Genomic DNA, 14062 nt, shown 5'->3' with positions numbered 1-14062 from the left:
TGGATAGTACTGAGAATGTCAGCCCAATAAACCACAAGCAAATGTTCTACCTAAGAAACAGCTGCATGTGCCCCAAACAGCACAGCTGCTAGTGCCATGAGGATGCTAATAAAACTCATTAGAATATGAGAGGATTATTGAAATGTCGAAAGATACATGCCCAAAGAGGCAATGGTTTCAAGCTTTTTAAATTTCCTTTTGCAGTTTATTGCAGCAGCATCTGCTATTTGTAAGCATTTAGCCTATCTCAAACTCTGCACCTGCAGTCAGTTAACAAACCTTGACTTGAGATTGCTGTTATCTTCATATTGATGCCGAGGTCATCCTCTGCTGCATTTCCCGGAGCACTAGCAGGGAGCTGGAGTGAAAGAGCTGGGATCAAAGTGGCTCCCACATTGGGCTGCCAGGGCATCAAGGGTGACTTTAACTGCTACACCACATAATCGCTACCCTCCCCGCATGACTATGTTTTAAATATTTATTTATTAAAAGCCAAAGGGTGAGAAAGAATCTTTCTTGCACTGATTAATTTCCCAACTGGCTGCAACTGCAAGGGCAAGGCAGAGCCAGAAGTCTGGGAATCCAGATGGTCATCTTATTTGGAAGAAAAGGTCCCCCGGCACTCTGAGTATTCATCTGCTGCTGTCTCACCTGCATGAGCAGGGAGCTTGATCAGAAGTGGAACAGTGACTTGATCTCCTCCTCTCGAACAGGATGTTAGTGTCACGAGTAGCGGCTTAACCTACTGTACTGCATTGCCCTCCCCAACCACAAAGTGGTGAAATTGCTGTTTGAATCCAGCTCAGCTTGACCTTTTTTGTGTTGCTTATTTTCTTCTCTGAAAGTCTATGCTTTCTCCACACATGCACTTTCTGTTACCATTCTGTGTAAAAAAAAAAGCACTAAATATCATATGAACATGAAATGATAAAGCACGACAAGCAAGGCCCAGCACGGTGGCCTAGCGGCTAAAATCCTTGCCTTGAATGCACTGGGATCCCATATGGGCACCGGTTCTAATCCTGGCAGCTCCACTTCCCATCCAGCTCCCTGCTTGTGGCCAGGGAAAGCAGTCGAGGGTGGCTCAATACTTTGGGACCCTGCACCCACGTGGGAGACCTGGAGGAAGCTCCTGACTCCTGGCTTCAGATCGGCACAGCACCGGCCATTGCGGCTCACTTGGAGAGTGAATCATCAGATGGAAGACCTTCCTCTCTATCTCTCCTCCTCTATGTATATCTGACTTTGTAATAAAAATGAATAAATCTTTTTTAAAAAAAAAGCATGATGAGCAAATACATTGAACCAGTTTTTCCTAATTATTTAAGTATATTAAATAGTTATTTTCTTACTATACTGTCTTTAACTGCACCATCTGAAAATGTGTTGCCTTATCAATCCTGTGATTTGATTTGCAGGTAAATTTCAACTGAATTCAATACCCAAGGTACCTGGAATTCCCACATAAGTGATGATGAATGTAGTTAAATGTAGTCATGCCTTTGTCACCCCAGAGATCTGCAGCTTCAAAAAAACATAATGAGGCTGGTGTTGTGACACGGTGAGTTTGTCTTTCACTTTCTTCTTTTTTTAAGTATGTACCTCTTTATTTATGTTGAAAGGCAGATATTACCGAGAGAAAAGGAGAAAAAGAGGCTTCCATACACTGGCTGACTCTGCAAATGGCTATAACAGCTGGAGCTGAGTTGATTCAAAGCCAGGAGCTTCATACCAGGTTCTCTTACATGGGTGCAGGACCTTTAGGATTCACACCCCTCTGTGCTGTTTTCACAGGTCATAAACATGGAGATGGATCAGAGCAGCCAGGATCCAAAATGGAGTCCATATGGAATGCTAGTGCTGCGGGAAGAAGTTTAGCTTACTGTGTCACTGCTCTGCCCCCTTCACCCTTACTTTGAGCACCAGCACTCCATTTCAAAGTGTTGTTTTGAATCTCAGCTGCTGCATTTCCTGTCCAGCTCCTTCTACCGCATCTTGGAAGCAGCAAATAGAGGCCTCGGTACTTGTGCACTTACCACTCCCATGGAAGAATCAGACAGAGGTCAAGACACCTGCTTTGTCTGGGACCTGTCCCAACCATTGTGGCCATCTGGAGGAGGGAACCAAAGCATAGAAAATGCTGATGGGGTGTGTCTGCCATTCTGCCTTTCAAATAAATTAATTAATACATAGTAAAGGTAAAACATGACAGCTGTTATAGGAAAATCACCTAAGGACAGCCTGATAATGAAAACTCGAGCAGAGGTATGATTGTGGTCCACTCCCTTTTGTCATTCATTTTTAAGTGATAATTATGGACACATATTTTACGTTCTCTGAAAGACAGAAAGTTGTGATCTTGATCAGATAATTTCTAAAATAAACACAGTTCAGAAAATTTGTGGAAAATGGTATCAAAAAAGGTGATTTTGATGTGAACAACTTTTGAAACCCATATATAGTGTTTCCATAACCATCATTTTTAATGAAATTTTTGAAAAAAAAGTGTAGTGATCACTTTAATGTAAAAAGAGAAGCTGCTAAGTAAGAAACTCGTAATATTCTGTGATGTTGGCTCTACCGTTGGCTTTCAGAGAGTCCCATGACCAACTTCATACCTGCGTACACTCCCTGTGGAAGCTCTCTACTCTCACGGAAGGAATCTCAAGCACTAGTCAGGAGCACTGACTCCAACCTGCATTTCTTTTGACACAGCTCCATCCTTCTCAACCATCACCTCATATCATTGGATCAAACCTCCTCTTCATCCTTCTTTCTCTTCTGCCAATGTTAACTTATCTTCTGAAAAACTGACTTAAACCAGAAGCATCCCTATTCAGTGTTAAGTAAGTCAGTCCCAGAGAGTATGCATGGTCTCTTTGATTGGATAATCACCAGCTCAGTGCAGATGGACACCCTTCAGTGAGTGGTGGTGGTGGGTCTGACTCCTGTGCTTCTGACGTGAGACACTGCCTTGGCTCCACACGGAGGATGCAGGAGGGAAGCTGGGGCTTTGCTGAGAAAATGAGTCAGGTGTCAAGCAAAACGGACACCAAAGAAGCTTGTTCTTTGTCTTTACAATGTATTTTACAATAAACATTATTTTAATGAAAGTTAATAGACAGCAAACACTCATTTTTCATTTTAAAAACTCAACAATATTGAAACATTCAAGAGGGAGAAAAACGTTTCTTTATCCAAAACATCACTGTATTCTAATATTTTAATGGTCATGTATTGAAAAATTATTAAGCTATTCAGAAATAGCTTAATGAGTATTTCAAAAAGTATTAACAAAAATGTATTTTGTTAAATAAATACCACTTACTATAAATCATTAAATTTGACTTGAATAAAACTAGGAAATACAGATGAAATTCATGAAATTGCTAAATGTCAGAAAAGAGTAAATATTGATTTTTAAAATATGTCATTAATTAGAAAAAATTACATAAAACATGAATGGCTTACGACCATAATCATTTCAAATTCTACTTTCTCCATATTGCCATTTTACATCTAAAAAATATCTCTCCTTCAAAATTGAATAGGTCAATATATGCTTTCTGATTTCTAAGTTATGGATTTCTAAGTTATGACTGTCTTTATTTTTTAGTTAATTTAATAATTTAAGCTCCTCTAGAGTTCATCACATTGTTTTTCCTTTCTGTAATTGTTATCTCCAAATGTTTCTGTCCTTATTTCAGTCTATCAAAAGACTATATTTCTGCCGCTTGTTTAATTTGTTTGCCACTATTTTTCATTTCTCATTTACTTTGCTTTATTTGCTTCAACACATTGCACATGTATATGTCAGTCATATTTGAAGTGCCCTTAATTCTAGTCATATTGAATTGTGTATTTTATGTTCAAATGGAAGCATGGTGAATGTAAATTTTATGTAGCATTTGAAATTGTGTCAACACTTGGAAACATGGCTTCTATAGTTAAGAGAATAATTTTCCTCCATCATCTAGTTTGGTCTACTTCTTCCCTTCTTCCCTCCCTCTCCCCTTCCATCTGTTTCTTCCTTCCTTCCTCCCTTCTTCCCTTCCTTCCTTCCTTCCTTTCTTTCTTCTTTCTTCCCTCCCTCCCTTCCTTCCTTCCTTACTTTCTTCCTTCCTTCCTTCTTCTTGCCTTAATTCCTGTTTATCTACAATTTCGCCTTCCTTTCTTTCTTCTTTTTTCCTTCATTCCTATTACAAACAGAGGCCCAAACACACAGCCTACACCTCAAGGTTACATATTTGATGTCATTTGGTTGGATAAATATGTTTTGAAGTTCCATGCAAGATGCACTGGAAGTGTAATTTGCTGACAATTATTTTTCCTTCCCGGCTCTACCGTTTCTGCAGATAGAAACATGTGCAGTTTCTCCTATAAGGGACATGACTATGACTGAGTCATTTAAACATCCTTTCATCATTTTGGAAGTTCAATCAATCATCAAGGTTTTCTGTGCTTCCTCTGCACCTTGGACCAACCTCTCTGACAGCTCTCAGTCTGGCAGCCTTCTTGTCCACTCCAACGGAGCAGCTCTGACACCAGAGCCTCCTCGCATTCATCCACAGCTCTCTCTCACTGCCTATGGGATCTGGCACGCTGGAGGCAGAGCATAACCTCCATCATTAGCTCTGTCTTGTCTTTCATATCTATCATAGTCTATTTCTGTTAATATTTCAATATTTTTCACTCCACTTACCCTATAACAAGCCTCATCTAATTCAACATTTTAACTTTTAGCACATCAGTTGTTTTCAATCACAGTTTTTTACTTATATTTTTCTCATAAAAATAATGTTTTATATTTTACCTCCACTAAAGGAAAACTTGACATTTTTTAGGTTAAATGCTATTTGTTTTGTCAGCCATTTTATTGAATTTATGTTATCAATTTCTTCCCCAAAATACACAAATGCATAGAAGGTAAAGAAGAAGATACACAGGAAAATAATAATCAAGATAATATTTATAAGACTATATTAATAATATAGCAAAAGCATATTTACAGATAAAGGAGTGAATGATAAAATCAAAGTGCAACATGTGAGTAAAGTATGGAAATTTCAAACTTCATAATCACACGTCTAAATCTGTCCTTTATATATTAATAAAAAACTTCATAAAACTTCAAATTTAAATTCACATACCATAACATAAATACTCAGAACTTTGTGAGAGTGTCAGACTAGAAACTAACGAGATCTTCAATGAATAGTTTTTAGTAATAATAGATTCCATGTGATGATAACCAAGCAAGGTGATAAAAGATCTGAATAATCTTAACCTCAACTTTTATGTAAAATGAATAGAACTATCACCAACTATCAATTATTATGCATTATTAAGTACTGTATTGATTGTGTACTTGATAACAGAGTAAAATATCAAAAAAAAAAAAGAACAGAACCTACATAATAGATATTCTGTCTCTTATACAATGGAATAAAATCAGGTATCAATATCTCCCTAAGCATTTAGAAGCCACTCTAGCATATATAAAGCAAAGTATAAGACTGTTGTTGTAGTACAAAGAAAAAAGAATTAGAGAGATAGAGATCTTTAGTTCACTGGTTTACTCCCCATAAAGCCTCAATGGCCAGGGCTGAGCCAGGCCAAAGTCATTAGCCACTCAGAAGCTTATTCTGTGTTTTCTGTGTCTGTACAGCCACTTTGACCTTCTTCCTCTGCTCTCCCAGGTGCAGTGTTGGGAGCTGGATCAGAAGTGGAACAATTAAGACATCAACTGGCACCCTTATGAAATTCTGATGGCTCAGGCTGTGGTTTAACCCTGTGCACTACAACAATGACATGCTGGACTTATTATATTATAAAATTTCAGGATTAACATAAGATTAGAGCAGCATCTTATTAAGTTTAGATTACCCATGAACAGAAGTATAAAGGGAAAGCAGACGAAGAAAGAAAAGAAGGAAGGGAAAAAGAAAACAGATAAGGAAAATGATTTAGAGATAGGAAATTTATGCAGCTTGGCTTAAGTCATCTCCAGGAACTGATCCATAGCTATCTTCTCCAAGGGAGAATGCCTGTCGCTAGCAGGGTGAGGTTGCTCTGACAGCGGGTGATAGGTTAGAAAGGCACCTATGCTCAGAGACCATCTGTGTTCAGTGCAGCTTTATGGGGCACCAGTTGTGGGTAAAATTGTCAGCATACTGCAGTAGCCTGATTTCTCAGTGAAACAGAAGTAGCCATTTCTTCTTGGCATTTCAAAACAAAATAAAGCACAACAAAAACAAAACAGAGCTTTGCGGTGACACTTGATGATTTTTTTGTTTGTTTGTTTGTTTCATTTTTTTTTATTATTTAACTTCATTAATTACATTGTATTATGTGACACAGTTACATAGATACTTGGGTTCTCCCACCCCTCCCCAAACCCTCCCACCATGGTGGATTCCTCCACCTAGTTGCATAACCACAACTCAAGTTCAGTTGAGATTCCCCCATTGCAAGCGTATACCAAACATAGAGTCCAGCATCTTATTGTCCAGTCAAGTTCAACATGATTTTATGTGGTCAGCAAACAGAGTAGAATATTACCCATTAAAGTGTGGTATCAAAAATGGAACAGCCATTTAGTTTGCTGATAGATCTGGTAGTCCCTACAGCATGAAGCCTCTGTGTTTCTTTGACGTTGCTTAGGAACCAGCAGATACTGTGGGAGGGTCTTTGGTGTAGCAGTTAGGGTATCCCTGAGGATAGTCACATCCCAGGTTGGAGTGCCTGGTTTCTGATCTTGGTTCCACTCCCAATTCTAGCTCTCTACTGATGCACAGCCTAAGAGGCAATAGGTAAGAGCTCAAGCACTTGGGTGGGTCACTGCCACCCGGATGGAAGACCTGGATTGAGTTCTGGGTTCCTGACATCAACCTGGTTCTATTTTGAATATAGCCAACAAGTTCCTGTGGAGGCAACCTGCAAAAGGCAGTGAAGCATATGGCATGTGCCTTTATATCTCTACCTCCTGTTCAAATAAAATTGAAATAAATGTGTAGAGAAAATAATTTTAAAAGAAGCAATGGATCTGGCCACTCAAGAACATACCTGGTAATGAAAGCAGATGATAAGGAGAAAACTGCCTGGGTTATTTCAGAGCCATCCTCATTCCTGTAACAGAGGCAGATCTTAAAGCTTCCAAATGGACAAGAACAGCTTCTGGGCTGCAGCGCAAACAGTAATGTTAACAGAGCTAAGGTAATAATGCATCTGGTAGGGCATAGATGATTTAGAGCAAATAAACGAATAGAGAGCTCAAAAGCAACCTAGTGTCCTAGGCTGCCCAAGAGATGCTGAACATGACATCTGTGAGCATTCACACCAATTAGAGGAGTCCTCTGCATGGCTGCCGTGGTGGCTGGGAGAACAACCAGCCTGAAATGATGACCATTCCTACCTCCACCACCCAAAGAGCACCACGGACAGACTCTTGACCACATCCCGGGCCAGCCCCCCATCCTCTATCAGCATTGCAGACTCATGAGAAGCTCTCGCACTCCCACAAGCACTCCCAAAACTTCTTTTCCTACTTAGCTATCCACTGCACCTCTTGTGGCTGATACCAGGTCGCTCAGTGTCAGGCTGAACACTTAGACCTGGGATTAACTGTCGTGGTGGGAACCACAATCCTGAATCTGACAGACCCTCCACTCAACATCCAATGCAGAAATTCACATTTGTCTACATAGTCTTCTTTATTTAACCTGCTGCATTTTCTCCTCCCTCTCCCTCGCAGAATGTAAGCAAATGAGAAAAACAAACAAACTTTTATTGCATTCCCCACCCAGCCCCAACTCTCACTGATGTGTATGACAGCTGAATGGGATGTGGCACAGTCTGGTTCAGTGTGTTGCACATACTGGCAGGCACAGGAACCAGGGCTGGGGGCTTGATGGGATTATTGGGGGTTATTATTGCAGCTAGGCTGCAGCTCCCACTGGTACGCATGAGGATTCATGTGTGTAATGGGTTGGGTTTGGCTGGGCTCTATGATACATTCATTTACATATGAGACAGGGCTGGAAAAACAACTGAACCAGCGATTTGTCTACAGTGTGCGTGTGGACAAATGTGGGTGCCAGACTGAGCCAGACCTCGTCCTGTCAAGCACACACAAGAGTCCCAAGTGGGATCATTTCAGATGTGGTTTCTTAGGTGATCCTCCTAAGTGAACTGATGGACTCAGAACTCCAACTGTGGGGAGAATGGTAGGATCTGTGGACTTACCCTGGTGTGCATGCGTCAGAACTGGGCCTCTGCAATGGATAAGGCAGAGCAGTGGACGGCAGGCCCAGTTGTACATGGAGGAAATGGCAGCCAATTTGGGCCTGCAGAGGACATCTAGTACCATAGCAGAGAAAGGTACGCAGAACAAATGGATCAACTACCTCAGCCAAGTGTTGGCAGCAAGCTTCTGATCTAATTGAGACTGTAAGGAGGACGGACCTTGAAGGAATTCCTTATCCTTGAATCTGCAAAATTGACAGCATGTCAGAATTACCAAAACCACTTGAACAGACCTCTCAGAACATTGTCCACATCAAGGACCCTGGGAAGACATTGGATGGCGTTGCCCATCCCCAAGTACTGAGGTGGTTGAAAGCTGGGTACTGCGTAGTCTCTTGTCCTCTCACTTCCCAAAGATATACGAGGAAGAAAAAGAAAACTTGAAAGCAATAGTCTCACCCACTTTCCCCTAATCCTTGACACTTCCCACCCTGATCAACATGTAAACGTCACTGAAACAAAAAACAATAATAATAATTTAAATTAAAAACATTTTAAATTCATTGATCTGTCACAACAATATACAATAGAATCAAATGCACAATTACCATGAAAATGAATAGTGGATGAACAAATGAATAAATAAATGTTAATTCATAAATAAATTAAATGGCTCCTATGTTTCAGATACCAACCAGAAAATTTTAAAGTATTTGTTACACTCAGCAAAGTAAAATTTACACATGAAAGTCAGAAACGATAAGAAAGCCTAAAAGCAGTGGCTTGAAAGAAGAGCCCTCTGATTCCGAAGCATTTGTATCCATTGCCAGTACACACATATCAAGGCAAAACCTGTATCTGCTGTTAGGATGACTTCATTTCACTGATGTCAATGGAAGTTCTGTATTGGATGTAAAAATTCAGTGCTAATTAACTGATGCTCACAAGACTGTGCATTTTTAGATATTGCCACACATATTTTACTAACTGGTATTTTTGTTCACTGTGAAGTAAGTCATTTGTGAATCTGTGTCTCCACGTAGCATTAATTTGCAAAGTAAAACTTTAACATCACCGAAAGGTTGTGGTAAAAGCTCTTCATCATAGCCTTGCTAGACATCACCATGCTTACATGATGCAGGTCGGTTTGTTAATCTGCATGTACTTAACGTTTCTGGTCCTATATTTTCAATTCCCTTTATGTGATGCCTTGTGAATCATGAGTGCATTAATGTGGCAGGTCTTTTTCACCATGATGTCAAAATTCTAATCAATATCTATTCCTACATGTCACATTAATTCTTGCCAATACTTATTATTCGGTTGCTGATCATTTGAAGTTCTTCTTTGTCTCTTCTATCTCCACCCAAGTTTTCTGACACTTGACTAATTCCTTCAAAAGTAAAACTATAAACGTTCTCTTGCTGTTTGTCACTTTAACATTTTCTTCGATTGTCAATTGATTCCTCCAAAATTTTGCATTCCACCAATGTAAATTTATTCAGTAACGCTATCGAGTTCCTACTCAGAGTTATAAATATGACAAACTCTGCAGGTTTAAAGTGTGTAGTTGTGCCACCAACATTGTGGCATACTGGATACAACTGCTATCTGTAACACCGATGCCCCACATGGGCTCCAGTTCAAGTCCCAACTTTCCATTTCAAATCTAACTCCTTAACAATGTGCCTTTAATGTAGAGGAAGATAGTCCATACTCTTGAGGCCTGCCATTCATGTGGGAGACCTGGAAGTAAACCCTGGCTCCTGGCATCACGTTAGTCCTGCCCTGGATATTGTAGCTATATGGAGAAGTAAACAGCAAAGAGAAGATATTTTTTCTCTCTGCCTCATTTTCACTTCATATGCTTCTCTCTGTAACTCTGTGTTTCAAGGATATGCCTTTCCAAAAAATGAATGTACTTTTTGGAAATTGAGTATTTTTATTTGATTAATGTATACAATCTTGCGTATATTGCTGTTCAACCATGCTTTTCACTTAGAGGAGCTTTAAGCCTGTGGTAATAATGTAATTTAAAAATGTTACCTCAAAAAATTGAAAATGGTAATACTAAGCCTTTACGCCAAACAAGTATCACTCCCAAATAAGTCAAATACATTTGAATAGATTTTTAAAACGTTTTCCGTATTCTTAATTTAACTACAGTATGTTTACAGAGTCTAGCTACATCGATGCCAATCTATTTAAATATCATATTCTTTTATATTTTGATTTAACTCATGGTCATTTTCATAAATAACACAAACATAAAATAAATTCATATTATGTATTGCCTAGTAAAAGATTTTTTTGTAAAGATGCATGGGTTCACTTACATAAATCTTGTGAATTTTAGTTTTGGGGTTTTCTAATTATTATCAAACTTTTGGAGTGTTTAGTCTATCTCTTATAAAGGTATACATAAATAACCTATTTGTGGTCTTATCAATTTATTCTTTTTACTATTCTTCTTCTTATTATTATTCAGTTCCATGGGCTCTGGGAGTTCCCTTTCCCTGTCCTCAAGCCTGCTCTCTCTTAATGATAATCACTGATAAGTGAATGTACTTCTTTTTGCTATGTGGGTTTTTTTTGAACTTTTATTTAGCATTTTAAAATTTATTTTTAAAATTTATCATTTGTTTCAGCATTTCTTGGCTATGAAGAACATTCTATATTCCTTTTAAACATTCTATGTTCTTATATTTAGAACGTAGCATTAAATATAACACAGTCATCAATTCTTAAAACATCACATAAACCTGTGCAAAGTGTGATGTGGTACGTGCTACAATTAAACAGTACAGAACAAGGCCAGAGCAAGGAGGCAGATGGCATAACCCAACAGGGGAAGAGTGGGTTAAGAAAAGTGAAGCTGAGCATAAGTTAACTTTATGAAGTCATATGAGTAAGCCCAAGCAGAGCTGAGCAGGGTGAGAGACATGAAGACGCAGCTGCTCCTTATCCAAACTTAAGAGATATTAAGTTTCTCAAAGGAGAACAAAAACGGTAAAATTTATAGTAAATATTCAGTGACTATTTCCTGAATAGCATAGACGTCTGCGGTAATAGAAAATAGTTAAGCAATGATATACACAATTCAAGAAATTTGCCATAACTCACTTGAAGACACAACTAGCAGAGCCAAGACTGTAACACACAGGCTGTCAGGTGCAATCTGAAGGTGAGTGTTTTGCTGTAATTTCCTTCTGTTGTGTTGCAGGAAAAACGACAAAGGAACCTCGCAGGACAGAATCGTGTAGTTGCTGCTAAGCTTCCGTCTTTTGTCAAAATTCTTCCTTCTTCGAATTTGAAAAGTAGAGGCAAATGATATTTATTCAGCACCAACTTAAATACTACAGGTTATTTTAAATGTGCTATTACCCAAAGCTATTCAATGTTAGATTGCGTGCATCAGTGACTATTTCACTATTCCTTTTTTTTGGCGAGGGGGAGGGGGGACTTACGGTTTTAGAGGTTCACAATTCAGGATCTGGAAGCTTCGCTTAGTTAGGGATCTGGCAGACTGGAGGGTGGCGAGGGACAATCGCAGCTAGTGCCCTGCTGGAGGTAGAGAGCAGCTTACAGAGCCAACATTCTGACGAGAACCACCTCACACTTCGCAGTTCACTGATCCCACGTTGGGCTGTAAGATCCGCCTCTCTAGGCTGGTCAGGGTAAAAAGCCAACCTGAGGCCGGGCATAGGGTCTGGAATGGGGGGGGGTTGTTTATGTCGTGACAATGATGCCTGCGACTGTCTCCATGACTCCCAGGGTGCACGGGAGTATCCTCGTGTGAGTGTTAACGAGGAACAGAGTAAGAAATCATGGAGGTGAGATGAAGTGAACGTCCTGGAGACCTGTTCTCCAGCAAAGAGACTACGGTTTAATTAAAACTGATGAACCAAGAATCCCTTGCTGTAATGTGGCAGGTGATGCTAATGACAAGGTAAACCAGGATGCAGAAACCATGGAAGCTGTAACTCCAGGTACCTTAGCTAAGAAATCGGCTCTGAGCCCAGACGTCAGATTTGGGAAGAGGAAAGCAGTGGCTAGGAGGGCAATGACCTCTTCTTTCGTGAAGAACAAGAGAGAAAATTTTTTTAAAAAACCTCTCTCTATATAATTTGAAATGCACATGAAGTTTCACTATGATGAGGGGTTGAATATTAAATGAATAGATAATTTCAAAAGACCTACATGATAAAGAAGATAAAAAAAATAAAATGCTAGAGGCTGTAGATGGGGAAAGTATGAATACAAAAGAATCAAATCAAGGATCTACTCCAAGTGACCAACCACAAGAACACTGATAGAGTTCATGAAAGAGGTGTTCTCAGCCTGGTAGTTGTTCCTCTACTATGAGCCCTGTCACTAAGATACACTGCTGCTGGTGAGAACCAAAATGCATACCAGGCACTACATGTTGCCAAGAATTAAACGATGGCTTAGAGACTGATCAGGCAGTCAGTGCCTAATTAATACATATATTCTTGCGCCTAGCACTTGACCACAACCAAAGTCGAATGTCATCAACCCACGATTGCATTGCTTTTGTGCTAATGTCTATAAGAGGTTGCATAGCTTCTTATAGTTTGGGGAAGGAAAAGGGACCTAATTTATTTCATCACTCTTGGATATAGTAGTTCTTATAAAATGTTTGTTATTTGTGTGTGTTTGCGTGTATGTGTGTTTAAATCAAAATCCAATTGAAGTAACAAGATAATCAGACTAATAAATATTTAGGATAAAAATAATACTTCAACTCCAGTCCTCACCTTCAATGTTTTGTTTATTTGAAAAGGATTGTAACCGTTAGGTTTTCTAGCTTATGAAATTAAAAATTTTCTTTTTAATAAAAAGACTTATTTATGTTTATTACAAAGTCAGATACAGAGAGAGGAAGATCTTCTGTCTGATGATTCACTCCCCAAATGAGCTCAACACCCAGTTGTTCCCTGATCTGGAGCCAGGAGCCAGGAGCCAGGAGCCAGGAACTTCTTCCAGGTCTCCTACATGGGTGCAGGGTCCCAAGGTTTTGGACTGTCCTTGACTGCTTTCCTAGGCCACAAGCAGGGAGCTGGATGGGAGGTGGAGCATCTGGGATTAGAACCGGCGGCCATATGGGATCCTGGAGCATTCAAGGTGAGGACTTTAACTGCTAGGCCACCACACCTGGGAAATTAAAAATTTTAATCAAGACTGTAGCTCCAAGGAAAGGACGAAAGTTTTTCTCATCAAAAGTAACTATTTTTTTTTTTTCACAAAAATACATCAACATAAATGTATAGAAACAGCTGTTGTCACTGGGAGCTTTGGTGTTTGGTTTCTTGGAGTTTTTTCTTTTTCTTTTGTTTTCTTTGTCTTGTTTTTCTTTTCTACACTGGACAGACCTTGTCAGTTTTTTGAGCAAGTGTCATTGTAATGTTACTCTGACAACATCCCCTGCATTGTCCTGTCTCAACGTCCTGCTGCTGTTTCCTTCTTTTCAAGCAAACTCAGGAAATCCTGTAGTTCATAAAGCATTGTGAGATAATCATAACATTAGAGAGCTCTCTCCTACCTATTGTGTCATTTTTTTCAATTAATTTTTTAAAACATTTTATTATTATTATCATTTTATGATACAATTCCATAGACTTCTGGTATTTCCCTTATACCCTCCCCATTTCCCTCCCCCCAACTAGTTTCTCTATGTCATTGCTGAAATATAGTTCTTCATACACAGTCATATGTCCATCATTGCAGGCATGGACAATGGCAGAGAGTCCAGCATCCTATTGTCAAGATATAGTGAACAGTTTCATTGCAAGTCCAT

The 14062-nt window shown here is 39.3% G+C and overlaps 1 pseudogene; it reads left to right on the top strand.

The window, feature by feature from the left end:
* Positions 1-11958: 11958 nt before the first annotated feature.
* On the top strand, positions 11959-12557 carry LOC131479875 (protein phosphatase inhibitor 2-like; annotated as a pseudogene).
* The last annotated feature ends 1505 nt before the right edge of the window (positions 12558-14062 follow it).

This window comes from Ochotona princeps, chromosome 3 (genome assembly GCF_030435755.1).
Source record: "Ochotona princeps isolate mOchPri1 chromosome 3, mOchPri1.hap1, whole genome shotgun sequence".
Lineage (NCBI taxonomy): Eukaryota > Metazoa > Chordata > Mammalia > Lagomorpha > Ochotonidae > Ochotona > Ochotona princeps.
This window is presented reverse-complemented; position numbering and strand designations above follow the sequence as displayed.